This window comes from Amblyomma maculatum, chromosome 3 (genome assembly GCF_055883805.1).
Source record: "Amblyomma maculatum isolate TAMU_Amacu chromosome 3, ASM5588380v1, whole genome shotgun sequence".
Lineage (NCBI taxonomy): Eukaryota > Metazoa > Arthropoda > Arachnida > Ixodida > Ixodidae > Amblyomma > Amblyomma maculatum.
This window is the reverse complement of record NC_139346.1, coordinates 217,850,025-217,862,470: the sequence shown is the minus strand read 5'-3', so window position 1 is coordinate 217,862,470 and position 12,446 is coordinate 217,850,025. Positions and strand designations below refer to the sequence as shown.

General features: G+C 51.2%; 1 protein-coding gene across 1 annotated transcript in view; it reads left to right on the top strand.

Annotated features, from left to right (window-relative positions):
* LOC146197713 (pleckstrin homology domain-containing family G member 5-like) overlaps positions 1-12,446 on the top strand; it is a 767,578-nt gene that overhangs the window by 88,590 nt on the left and 666,542 nt on the right. The window lies entirely within an intron of this gene.

Sequence of the window (12,446 nt, the reverse complement as noted above, 5' to 3'; positions counted from 1 at the left end):
TTTAAACAATATTTGAATGCACGCGGCTTACACTTCGTACGTAATCAAGTAAGCCTTGTAATGGGCACTGTTTCAAATGCGGTACTTGGGAACACGGATGATCAACCAACTGGCTCCATTGCTGTACACCTGTGGGCGCGAAAATGAAGGAACGAGACTGCTGTTGATTGGCACCAGAACAAGACTGCCTTTTCTTCACCGGGCAGCGCGCGATATCCGGGTTCCCGTGCCACCCAACATGGCGCTACAGGGCCCCCCGCCTTGACTGGAAGTCGAAACGAACAGAGAGCCGGTGATGGCACTGGAGCAGGAGGTCAGGCGGCGATGCGAGGACTGCCCAGTGCGGTCTCCATGTAAGCCGGCTTAAGGCGGCCTAGGCTGACGGTCTCTGCCCGGCCGTTTTGTAGGAGGGCAGTGGTTTTCAGAGTGCGGTGGAGAACGCAGAAAGGTCCGTCGTAAGCCGATATTAGTGGAGTTCAGACAGCATCGCGGCGCACAAAAACGTAGGTCGAAGTGGCCAGGTCAGGGTGTACAAAAATGGTATGGTGGCGGGACGGACGCGGTGGAGTAGGTCTTTAACGCAGCCCAACAGGCGTTGAAGGAATTCTTGGGGCTGAGCTGGGAGATGCTGTGATGTAAAGAAGTCTCCTGGAAGACGCAGAGCACTACCATACACCAGCTCTGCAGCTGAACACTGTAAGTCTTCCCGGATGACGGCCCGTAGGCCAAGGAACACAAGAGGTAAAGAGTCGACCCTGGGCGCAATTGGCGCAATTGAGGCGAGCAGCTAGGGCGGCCTTCAATTGGCGGTGAGGGCGTTCCACCATGCCGTTGGCACACAGGTGATATGCAGTGGTACGGCAATGCTTGGCGGCGAGAATATTATTAAGGGAAGCAAACAGGGAGGACTCAAACTGGCGGCCGCGGTCGGTCGTCGCGGTGCTATGACAACCAAATCGAGATAGCCAAGCAGGGATGAAGGCGTAGGAAACAGTCTCCGTGGTGATGTCAGGAATGGGGACAGCTTTCGGCCAGCGAGTGAAGCGGTCGACTATGGTCAGGGTATAAATGTAGCCTCGAGACACTCGTAGAGGGCCCACGATGTCGAGATGTGCATGGTCAGAACGACGGTCAGGTAGTAGGAAGGCCTGGGAAGGCGTCTTGGTATGACGACAGACCTTCGTCGTCTAGCAGGGCAGACACAGGCGCGTCTAAGTGCGCACATCAGCATTGGTTCCGGGCCAAACATAGCGCTGGGTGAGAAGTCGCTGAGTAGCCCGAATGCCTGGATGGCATATGTCATGTAGAGAATGGAAGTTGGGGCGACGTAGCGAAGCCGGAACAAAAGGGCGCGGAGGTCTGTTGAACATCGCACCACAAGGGCTCAGGAAAGCAGGGACGGGGCACAAGCCGTAGTTGGAGGGAACGAGGGTTCTCTTTAAAAGCGGCAAGATCACGGTCATTCTGCAGGGCGGAAGAGAATGCGGCCCAGTCCACGGCGGGAGATGGAGTTTCTATCGTGGCAATACGAGAGAGGGCATCAGCGGCAATGTTGGTGGCACCAATTGTACATAGCGAATCATCATCATCATCATCTACATCACCCTGACTATACCCACTGTAGGGCGAAGGCCTCTCCCATATTTCTCCAATTACCCCGGTTCTGTGCTACCTGCATCCACTTGACCCCTTCGAAGTCGGTAGCGAATGTCGGTAGTTAACTTCGAGATATGACTTTGCGGAGTTTGCGTGAGACGTTCTTCGACGAGTTGGTGCGGAATACATACACCAGAAGCTTATGGTCGGTTATCACGTGAAATTGGCATCCTTCTACAAAATGCCGAAAGTGCTGTATAGCGGAGTAGATGGCCAGGAGCTCTCGGCCAAAGACGCTGTAGCGGGTATCAAAAAGAAGTAGCATCCGAGATTAAAACGACAAGGGTCTCCACTCGGAGTTAATATACTGCTGTAAGACAGCTCCAACGGCTACGCTGGATGCATCCACCATCAATCTCGGTGGGGCGTTGCTGCCCGGATGGACCAGAAGCACGACTTTTGCGACTGCTTGTTTTGCAGCAGTAAAGGCGGTCTGGGCTTCTGATGACCAAGAAATGGCGGAGAACGGGCCAGCAGTTGACCGAAGGAGGTCAGTGAGAGGGCGAAGTAGCTCTGCATAGTGTGGATGAAGCGCCTGGAAAACTACCAGCCCCAGGAATTGCCGCAACTGGAGGAGTGTTGTAGGCTGGGAATAATTCTTGATGGCCTGGACGGTGAACACGAGAGGATGGATACCTTCCGAGGATATGTGATGACCCGAAACTCGAGTTCAGAGCCACCAAAACACACTTGGAGGCGTTCACAACCAGGTCGTACGACCGCTGACGCTTGAACAGAACACGTAGGTGTTGCTCATGATCTTCAGGCGTAGGGCTGGCGATGAGGACATAATCCAGGTACGCGAAGACAGATAGTAGGCCCCGCGGGACCTCGGCCATGAACCGCTGGAATGTTTGAGCCGAATTGCATAGTCCAAAAAGCATCCGCACATACTCAAACCAAAGGGCGTCGTAATGGCGATCTTAGGTATGTCGGCGGGTTCGATGGGAATTTGGTCATAAGCCTTCACCAGGTCAACTCTGCTAAAAGTGATGTAGCCGGCGAGGTGCGACGTAATGTCTTGGATGTGGGGCAGCGGATAGCTGTCGTGGACAGTCTTAGCATTCAACGCCCGATAATCTCCACAGGGACGCCGTAGGGACGCCAGTCACCGGAATCCCGCTTGGGCACTAGACGCATCGGAGACGCCCGCTCGCTGGTCGACGGGCGTATATAATGCCGAACTGCAGCATGTGGTCAAACTCACGTTTGGTAATAGCGAGACGGTCTCCAAACAGGCGGCGTGGTCGAGCAGCTGTGGGTGTATTCCGGGTGATGATGTGGTGTGTCGCCGTATATTTCGGCGCCTGAGTGAGGTTGCATGGCTTGGTCAGCTCCGGGAAACCCGCTAGCAAGTTTTCGAACTTGGAGGAAGGTATCAGAGTGCGGATGCCCATGGGAGCAAGGTCGGTCGAGACTCCCGAGATGGAGAGATGAGTCAGACCGTTAGTAAGGCGACGAGGCCGCACGCTGACGTTCAAGTCGAAGTATGAGAGGACGTCCGAGCCGATGAACGGGTGAACCACGTCTGATATGAAGGATACCCATCAAAAAGTGCGGCGTAGCTCAAAGTAGAGGGTGAGAGATCTTAGTCCGCACGTGGCAATAAAAGAGGTGTTGGCAGCACGGAGCGACTGCGCAGATGACTTGGAACGATTAGCCTTAGTCGGTGGAACCACGCTGATTTCCGCCCCCGTGTCCATAAGGAACCGAGCGCTGGAGAATGTGTCATTTACTATAAATGGGCGGCTCGGACGACTAGCGGGACTACACGCCGCCGTTAGAGATCCCGGCGAGCGTTTCCCGACCACGAACAGGGGTGTGTATGTACACTTCGTGGCCCGGTGTCGAAAACACCGGTGGTACCAGCAGAGAGCCGGAGGAATGGGACGTCGAGCTTGACATGTGCGCGGAATAGCGCGATGATCCAGACGAGTTGGCCGGATCTCCTGGGGCAATCTGCGGAGGGCGGCGACTAAGGCGGCAAGCTTATCGAGATGGGCCTCCAGGCGCGAAATCGCCGGCTCTCTAGGCGGCAAAACCGCAGTGACGGATGGGGAGGTCGCCTCATGAATGTTATCGGCGAGCTCAACCAGGCGGTAGAGCGTGGCGTCACGAGCCGCCGCGAGGGTGAGGCGGATGGGCTGGGGAAGCGTTGGAGGAAAAGCTGGCACATCCGGCCAGAAGCTGGGAAGGGCGGCGATCGCCAAGGTCTTCCTCGGTAGGAGCTACTGGAGGCGGGAGCGCTCCGAAGGCATAAATCTCTCCAGCACCTTGGTTTTCAGGTGCTGATATGGTATATGTGTATCACCCATGGGGGCTGAGACAACGTCAGAGAACTCGCAGGTAACGTCGGGAGGAAGGCTCGAGGCGACATAGTATCGCGTCGTCGCCAAGCTGATGCGGGCAACACAAAATTGAGCCTCGATCTGGTGGAACCAAACTTGTGGGTTCTGGGGCCAGAAAGGTGGGAGACGAACCTGCAGTGACGAAACGTCCTGCGGACGTGAGCCTTGTTCCGTGGATGCAGCAGGATCGATCATTTCTCGTCCTAGGTAATCAGATGAAGGCCTAACGCCTCAGGAGCGAAGGAGCAAGACTGCTGTTGATTTGCACCAGAAAAAGACTGCCTGCAGAGGCTTCACGAGCCACGACTAGGCGCCGTCTTTATTTTCTTCGCCGGGCGGCGCGCGATATCCGGGTTCCCGGCGCCACCCAAGAGGGCACTACAAGGACTTTGAATGTGTTCGTAAAATCTTGTGATCCGACTACAAAATAACTTAAACTCGAAAAAAAAAATGGCAGATCCCCAACGAGTAATAAATATCAGCAAATGCACTGGTGGCCGTAGAACCTTGGATATTTTCCGAACTTAGGCGAATACGTCGATCGAGCTTATTTCGTCTTCCGTTAGTTAACCGCAGGCTTCGGCGGATACTTCCTTGCTACTACGGAGTCACGTTTGAAGTTCCTCGATCGAGCTCCCTCCTTCGATGCATATCGCCGTTTCGTCCCTGCTTCGGGTTGTACGCAGCGCGCACGTATTTTACGTAAGCGCGCGAGCAGTCGAAAGAAAAAAATAGACAAGAGAAACGCACGGTGTGTAAATTTCGTGTCGCCCTTGTTTCGACTCTGCCCCAAACCAACCTTTTTTTTTTTCAACCCCACAAAACTGCAGAGTGGCAGAGAGAAGAAACTAAAAAGAAATTAATGAAGAAGGGCTGTTGTAGGGGAGGCCATCACTAAACAGAGGGTGAAGAACGAGGGAAGTGAATGGATGTGGGAAGGGGGGGGGGGGGGGGGCGTGGTGCATTTTCTCTCTTATTAGTAGCGTTTTTTTCTCTGTCTTTGTCTTTTAATCTGGTGCCGGCTACGCCTTCTGGACTAGCAATGCTGATCTGCAGGTGCTTTCCGGTCGCGCGAGGTACGTGACCGCAATATCGACCCCGATAGACAAAGAGAGAAGAGGTGTGTGCTGGCGGCGACGCGAAGGGTTTTTAGATGGCGGTCGGCCCCGCGTCTCCCCTTGCTTCAGCCCCCCTCCGCCATGTGCGGCTCCCCCGGCAGTGCTGCGCGGGACGACTCGCCACAGACCGTACCGCCGGCACTCTCGAATCTCTCGATCTCCGCACGCTGGAGCGCCGCTCAGTTGCCTAGACATGGGTATCGGCTGCTTTGATTCTTTATCTCTCCCCATTCCTCTCTCTCTCTCTCTGTGGCTTTATTTTACCACGAGTATATCTGTCATGGTGCCCTAGTGTCCCTTCTTTCTTTTTTTTCTTTCTTTTCTTTTTTTTTCTTTTTTTTTTTTCTTTCTGCTGTGATCAGAACGTGCGCGCCCGTTCAGAGGATTCTTCGGCCGCTCAGAAAATCCCGCCGAGAAGCGCCGCGTCAGAGCGTATACTCTTATGGATATTGCGCGTAACTCGGAAGTAACACCTGCCAGGGAGGTGTTACTTCCGAGTGCAGTGCTCAAAGTGCATCTCAATTTTGAACCTGAATACCATTAGCATTTTCTTTTTCTTTTTGCTTTTGTTCATTTCTCAGTCCCACTTCACACAGACTCTGCCAACGCAGTGGGGTCGCGATGCCCGCTGGGCCGATGGCCTCCACTTGACCCACAGCCCCTCCGCCCACTGCGCACCCGTTTCCAATACTGTGTGTGAGGTGCTACTATAGTCGAATCCGGATACATCGAACTGGAATGGGATTGCTGAACAGCTCGAGATAATCCACAATTGTATATATGTAAAAATGGCGATACATATCCTTTTCTGAAACCTAAACTCATGAATGCACGCCAGTGATGCATTCTCACAACACACCACTCGCTATAGACGTTATTAGGCCCGACTGGACTTTATTTTCATTCATGCTGCAGATGTCGGTGCTTGCTAAAAAGTGCGCTTTAAAATGAGCAACCACTAATTGAAATTAAGGCACGGACGGCTTCTTCAACGCCTTCGGCACCAACGACCGAAATACGCCTGGCGAGCTATAGGGCCGCTGGTAAGCTTTGATTAGGCACGCTTCACCTCCTTACAGTGACATAGTTGAGAATAAGTACAAGGAGGACGCTTCCAAGCACTCCTCACTGTTTCCGTGTCAAGCATTTTCATGGCACGTACACAATCAGCAAGTGTTCAACGGCCATGCGAGGAAAGTGGTCGAATACAGCTGTTAAAGACCGCTTTCAGGTGCGCAGTGCGCCTTTGGATACGTCGAATGACTGGTGAAATTGGAGATTTAAATATGGCGAGGTTGCCCTACATACAATTTTTCACTGGATTTTGAAGGGGATAATGTACTTGTTCGATGCAACAAGTAATTCCATATATCCTGGTTTGATATGTTCGGGCTTGACTCTGTACGTATACATAATGAGAGGTTTCCTACGTTATACACGTGATATTAAGCTCATGCGCTGGTCTACGACAGCTGACATGAAATGCTTGTTTAGTTCGCGTGCATGCATTCGTAAACGGAGCAGGCCACCGCAACATAGCACGCCGCTTGGACTATGACGTTTGCTCATCGCCTATTACCTCGTCATTGCCTGGAGGGAAGGATTTTATTTTTTTCATAATCGAGAGCCTAAACAGGCCATAGACCAGAATTTTGATGACAGCGTCCCCAGTAATGCATCTCCGCCTCGCGCGTGCGTGCGTGCATGTGGACATGCGCGGGCTCGCTCGCTCGCACGCAGGCACGGACGCACGTACACACACACACACACACACACACACACACACACACACACACACACACACACACACACACACACACACACACACACACACACACACACACACACACACACACACACACACACACACACACACACACACACACACACACACACACACACACACACACACACACACACACACACACACACACACACACACACACACACACACACACACACACACACACACACACACACACACACACACACACACACACACACACACACACACACACACACACACACACACACACACACACACACACACACACACACACACACACACACACACACACACACACACACACACACACACACACACACACACACACACACACACACACACACACACAATTCAATGTTTATAGAACGGGAAACGCATTTCCCGTGTAACTGTACGAAATCTGCATTCTTCCGCGCTGTGGGCTGTTTTTCCTGAAATAAAATAAAAAGGAACGTTACTTAATTTCCTGTATTGTTTCTATTGTTTTTCTTTCTTTTTCGGTCAATATATTTGCGTCTCTGAACAGCGGACGTGGGCATGTGAAAACAATGGTGGAGGGCCCTCTTGTGCTACAAAATTGTTAATTACATACTACTATCCCAAATTCAAGCTTATAGGGAATAATTACAGCTGTTTATATATATACATATATATATATATATATATATATATATATATATATATATATATATATATATATATATATATATATATATATATATATATGTTATATGCAATAAGCAAACAAGCTTAATGGAACAGCCAACGCAAAGCATCGCGTGTCCGCATCAATAAAAAAGTACATTCGCCTACGCTGGGTCGCACGTCTGTCGTTACGCACACAATCGACCCTGGTACAAACGCACCTTCACGACAGCGTCCTTATCGCGTGTCGGCCTCTGAGCACCAAGTCATTGCTAATAACGTGGACGACATGCTTCGCCGGGGCGTCATACAGCCATCTAACAGTCCATGGGCTGCTCCGGTTGTTTTGGTCACCAAGAAAGATGGTTCCATCCGGTTTTGCGTCGATTACCGTTGGCTAAACAAAATCACGCGTAAAGATGTCTATCCTCTGCCGCGAATCGACGACGCCTTGGACTGTTTACAGGGAGCCAAGTATTTCTCCTCTTGGGATTTGCGCTCCGGCTACTGGCAGGTACCGATGGCTGATGATGACCGCTCGAAAACTGCCTTTATAACACCGGATGGCTTATACGAGTTCAACGTTATGCCCTTTGGCCTTTGCAATGCCCCAGCTACTTTCGAGCGCCTGATGGACACTGTTCTTCGTGGACTCAAGTGGCAGACCTGTCTTTGTTATCTAGATGACATCGTAGTTTTCTCTACCGACTTTTCTTCTCACCTTCTCCGCCTAAAGCATGTCCTCACGTGTCTCGCCGACGCTGGTCTCCATTTGAATTTGTAGAAGTGCCACTTTGCCGCTTGAAAACTCACAATTTTAGGCCATGTAGTCTCTAAGGACGGCATTCTTCCCTACCCCACCAAACTTCGCGCAGTTGCAGAGTTCCCGAAGCCAACCTCCCTGAAGCAGCTTCGGAGCTTTATCGGCCTCTGCTCCTACTTCCGACGCTTCATCTTGAACTTCACCTCTATCATTGCTCCTCTGACCCGGCTCCTTGCCGACAGCTCCGACCTTTCCGCCTGGACTCCAGCCTGCGATAAAGCCTTCGACACTTTACGCCGCCTTTTGGTTTCGCCTCCCATTCTACGCCACTTTGATCCGACTGCACCTACGGAGATCCACACTGATGCCAGCGGTATTGGGCTTGGTGCCGTTCTTACCCAACGTAAGCCTGGTTACAGCGAGTATGTTGTGGCATGCGCCAGCCGAACATTGACGAAAGCAGAGTCCATTTATTCAGTCACAAAAAGGGAATGTTTGGCTATTATTTGGGCCGTTGGAAAATTTTGTCCCTATGTGTATGTCCGACCGTTTTATGTTGTGACCGATCACCATGCTTTGTGCTGGCTGGCCTCTCTGAAAGACCCATCCATTCGCCTTGCTCGCTGGGCTCTTTGTCTCCAGGAGTATGACATCCACGTCATTTATTGATCAGCTCTGCAGCATACCGACGCGGATGCTCTTTCCCGCTCGCCATTGCCTAGTGGTACCTCGTCGGAGCACGTCTGTGCTTACGATTTGTCGACTCTTGCCACTATCGACATGTCTACCGAGCTCGTGTCGCAGAAAAGCCGGTGTCGTCGGCGTCGGCGGCGTTTGCCGTGAGCGATAAATCCCGGCATGCACTTCATAAATAAAAAGCAACTTCCAAGATGGGCTGTGTGGGAATCGAACCAGGGTCTCCGGAGTGTGAGATGGAGACGCTACCACTCAGCCACGAGTTCGATGCTTGAAAGCGGTACAAAAGCGCTTCTAGTGAATGCGGTGTTGCCTTAGAAATTGCCGTAGCACGTTATACTGCGGTGTATATCGGTAATTATGAGCATGTTACTTACAGAAGTCGCAGTTACACGAGTAGCGAAGTACGTTTCCGCTACATTTCTTCTGCGCTCTGCGCACATGCAGAGCCATCTTGCGGCAAACACAGAAGAACCTCTCCTCGCAATGTGCGGCGCTGCCCCGACACGTGGCGCGCCACTCGCCACTGACGTTTCGCCGTGCACCCTCACGGGTTGTAGAATCAAGCGTCTTTCCTTTCTTTAGGTCACTATCTTCACTCACCCGCTTCTCCCCTTCGGGCCGCGCGGGTACCGGTGCGAGGATGCCCAGGAGGCACCAATTGACGAATTCAGAGGGGATGCCAATGCGGATGATGCTGATACGGGTGCTGTTCACACTACCGCAATCATAGCATGATGACAGTGCTCTTGAAGACAACGAACGACATTCATCCAGGTGTGTCATGCCAGAATAGCGATTTGAAGGAGTCCAAAATGACTTACACTACGATGAGTGAAAATGCCAGTTTGGTGTGTGTGTATGTGTGTGCTGACTGACCGACATACTCAGTGCGTGTGAACGCTAAAGGAACACGGGAGCAAGAAACGTTGTAGTGTGCACAACACAGTGCGACAATGTAGATTGTGAGAAGCACTTGTTTGAACAAATAATTAGAAAAAAGTTGTACAGTGCACTTAGAAGTGTTGAGTATGAAAACTATGTCTTTGTGTGACTCAGAGCATACCGAGGGAATGAGTGGGCGGTGCGAACGAGGTGCAATAACGTTATCGCGTTCCACTCTTGAAGGCGAAGCTTAAGCGTCCTCAGAATTTGTTTTTTATCGTAACCGAGCGCTTCTAAACGCAGCAGCATGCCTTTTTGGTTTCGCGATAAATTAAACGCTCTTCGGCGCCTCCAGCCGTGGCAGTCTCAGCCGTCCTACCAAGGTAGTGGCACGATGGCCACTAGGCGGAGCTGGCGGTACGCGGAAAACTCCTGCGCAGGTTCCCTATAGCGCTAGGATATAACCCTGACAATTGGAATCTGGCCTAAGCCATTCACTAATGGGAAGTCATAATATATATTAAGAGAACTTCTTGTTGGGCTAGTTGGTAGCTGCTCATGGTAAATGTAAAGGCGCCGAAAACCACACACGCACACACACACACATACACACACCGAAGAAAACGGGACAGAGTGCCACTAACTGAGTTATTGTACAAAAAAACAGGTAAGCATTCGCCACTGCCGGAGCATTCGCAAGAATGCTCAAAAACCGTTTTCTTAGCCTTATACAAATTTATTGACGCTTCGCTAACGCACAAATTGCCTTTTTGTGTTCTCGATGTAGAAATCTTCAATCAGTTCTCTGGCTTTCGTATTACCACTCCTTGAAAGAATCCGCACATTTGAAAAACACAGTTCACAAGTGTGTCAAGGGCAAGATCTGATATGTTTAGGTAAATTGGGGCCCTCTTTATTTTCCTCTACATTTCATTGGTGTTCCCTGATGCGCTCATTAACACATCGCCCGGTTTGTCCGATGTAGGAACGACCGCGCGAGAGAAGAGCTTCATACAACCACTTCGGCATATTTCATGAATTGTGACCACAGCATCTTTCTTTTTCCTGTTTGCTATCCGAGCGCAAAGGCTACCGAGCTTCCGGGGGGCCGAAACGACGAGTGGCACCTACTCTTCTGCAGGGGCCCACATGTGCACATACGGCCACCGGTCTCGCCTTTTCTCGAGAGACCTCCGCCCTACTGTCTTGGTCTTCATCTTCTGCAAGAGGCTTTCGGCTACCTGTGTCACAACCGAAGAACCAGGGAACCGAGCTGTAGCCAGCCTGGCCATTTGGATTTCAATACTCTGTCGCATCTTATGAACACATGAATTCCATATATATATATATGGATTTCAATACTCTGTCGCATCTTATGAACACATGAATTCCATATATATATATATATATATATATATATATATATATATATATATTATATATACAGAAACATATTTCAGAAGACAGCTCTACTGCCAGAAGCAATCAGAACGACGACGTGTACCACGCCCAGCTTTCAACATAGCCGGCAGAACGGTAGTCATTACTTTCATGCGTGAATTAATCATCATCGCTCGGGACCAACTTGAAAGGGGGGAGGCGCAGACGAATAGAGGAGACCTTGAATGTGTGCGGATGCGTGCCGTGCTGTCAGTCCCTACCTCACGTTTAGAATACCACGCGATGAAGAGACGAATGCGAAAGGCCCGCGGTATATAATCACTTAGGGACGACATCCAAACGAAAGGCTAATTGACGGTACAGGCACCCGCTTGAGTGCTACTTCCTTTTCTGCGCACGCACGTACCTTTCGTCGAAGATCTTCACACAAACTTGTTGTACCGGCGCCTTCCGCGCGCTGACTATTGGTCTGCCCACTCGGCCACACTGTTGCAATCATGGAACGAGGAAGAAAGGCAGAGAGAAAGGGTAGGCGTCAGCAGGCGGATCCGGACAGCAGGTATCATCCTGCATACAAACCGGAAACATCCCGACAAAGCAGCGCGTATTGCCAGCGTTCTTTGCGATGCGCCGGAGCGATGGACGCTCGATTTGCGAGTCAGTCGGGCGTGAGAGGCTGCAGGGCAGCCGAAGACAAAAGCCAAGCCAGGACTCTAGGCCTCGACCGAAGGGAGCTCCGCCTATAGTGCGACCCGGAGTTGAGTCGGTGACAGTATAATTGCTAGTTTCAAGACAAACCCGTGGCGGCTTCCCATTGTCGCTATACCGCTCGGTCTTCGTGTTTAGTCGGAGATGCTGCCAAGCACTCGTGTTTGTTAGCTGGCACGTGAAAGTCGAAGAGCCTATTCAAATTTAGGGTGGGTCGCTTGTTTGCGAGGTGAGGTCAATCAAGCTTGCGAGAGGGAGGGATTTGAGGAAAAGGTGTACACGGAGGGAACAATGAGAGAGGATGCTGATCCGACGATATGGCGGCAGGATCGAGTTGCTGTAAAACTGGCGCCCGAGTTTCCTTCTGCGCCCGCCGTCGTTTCCAAGGCGCCGCCACATGCTGCATTACGTTAGGACATAGCGGCATGTAACATGTATCA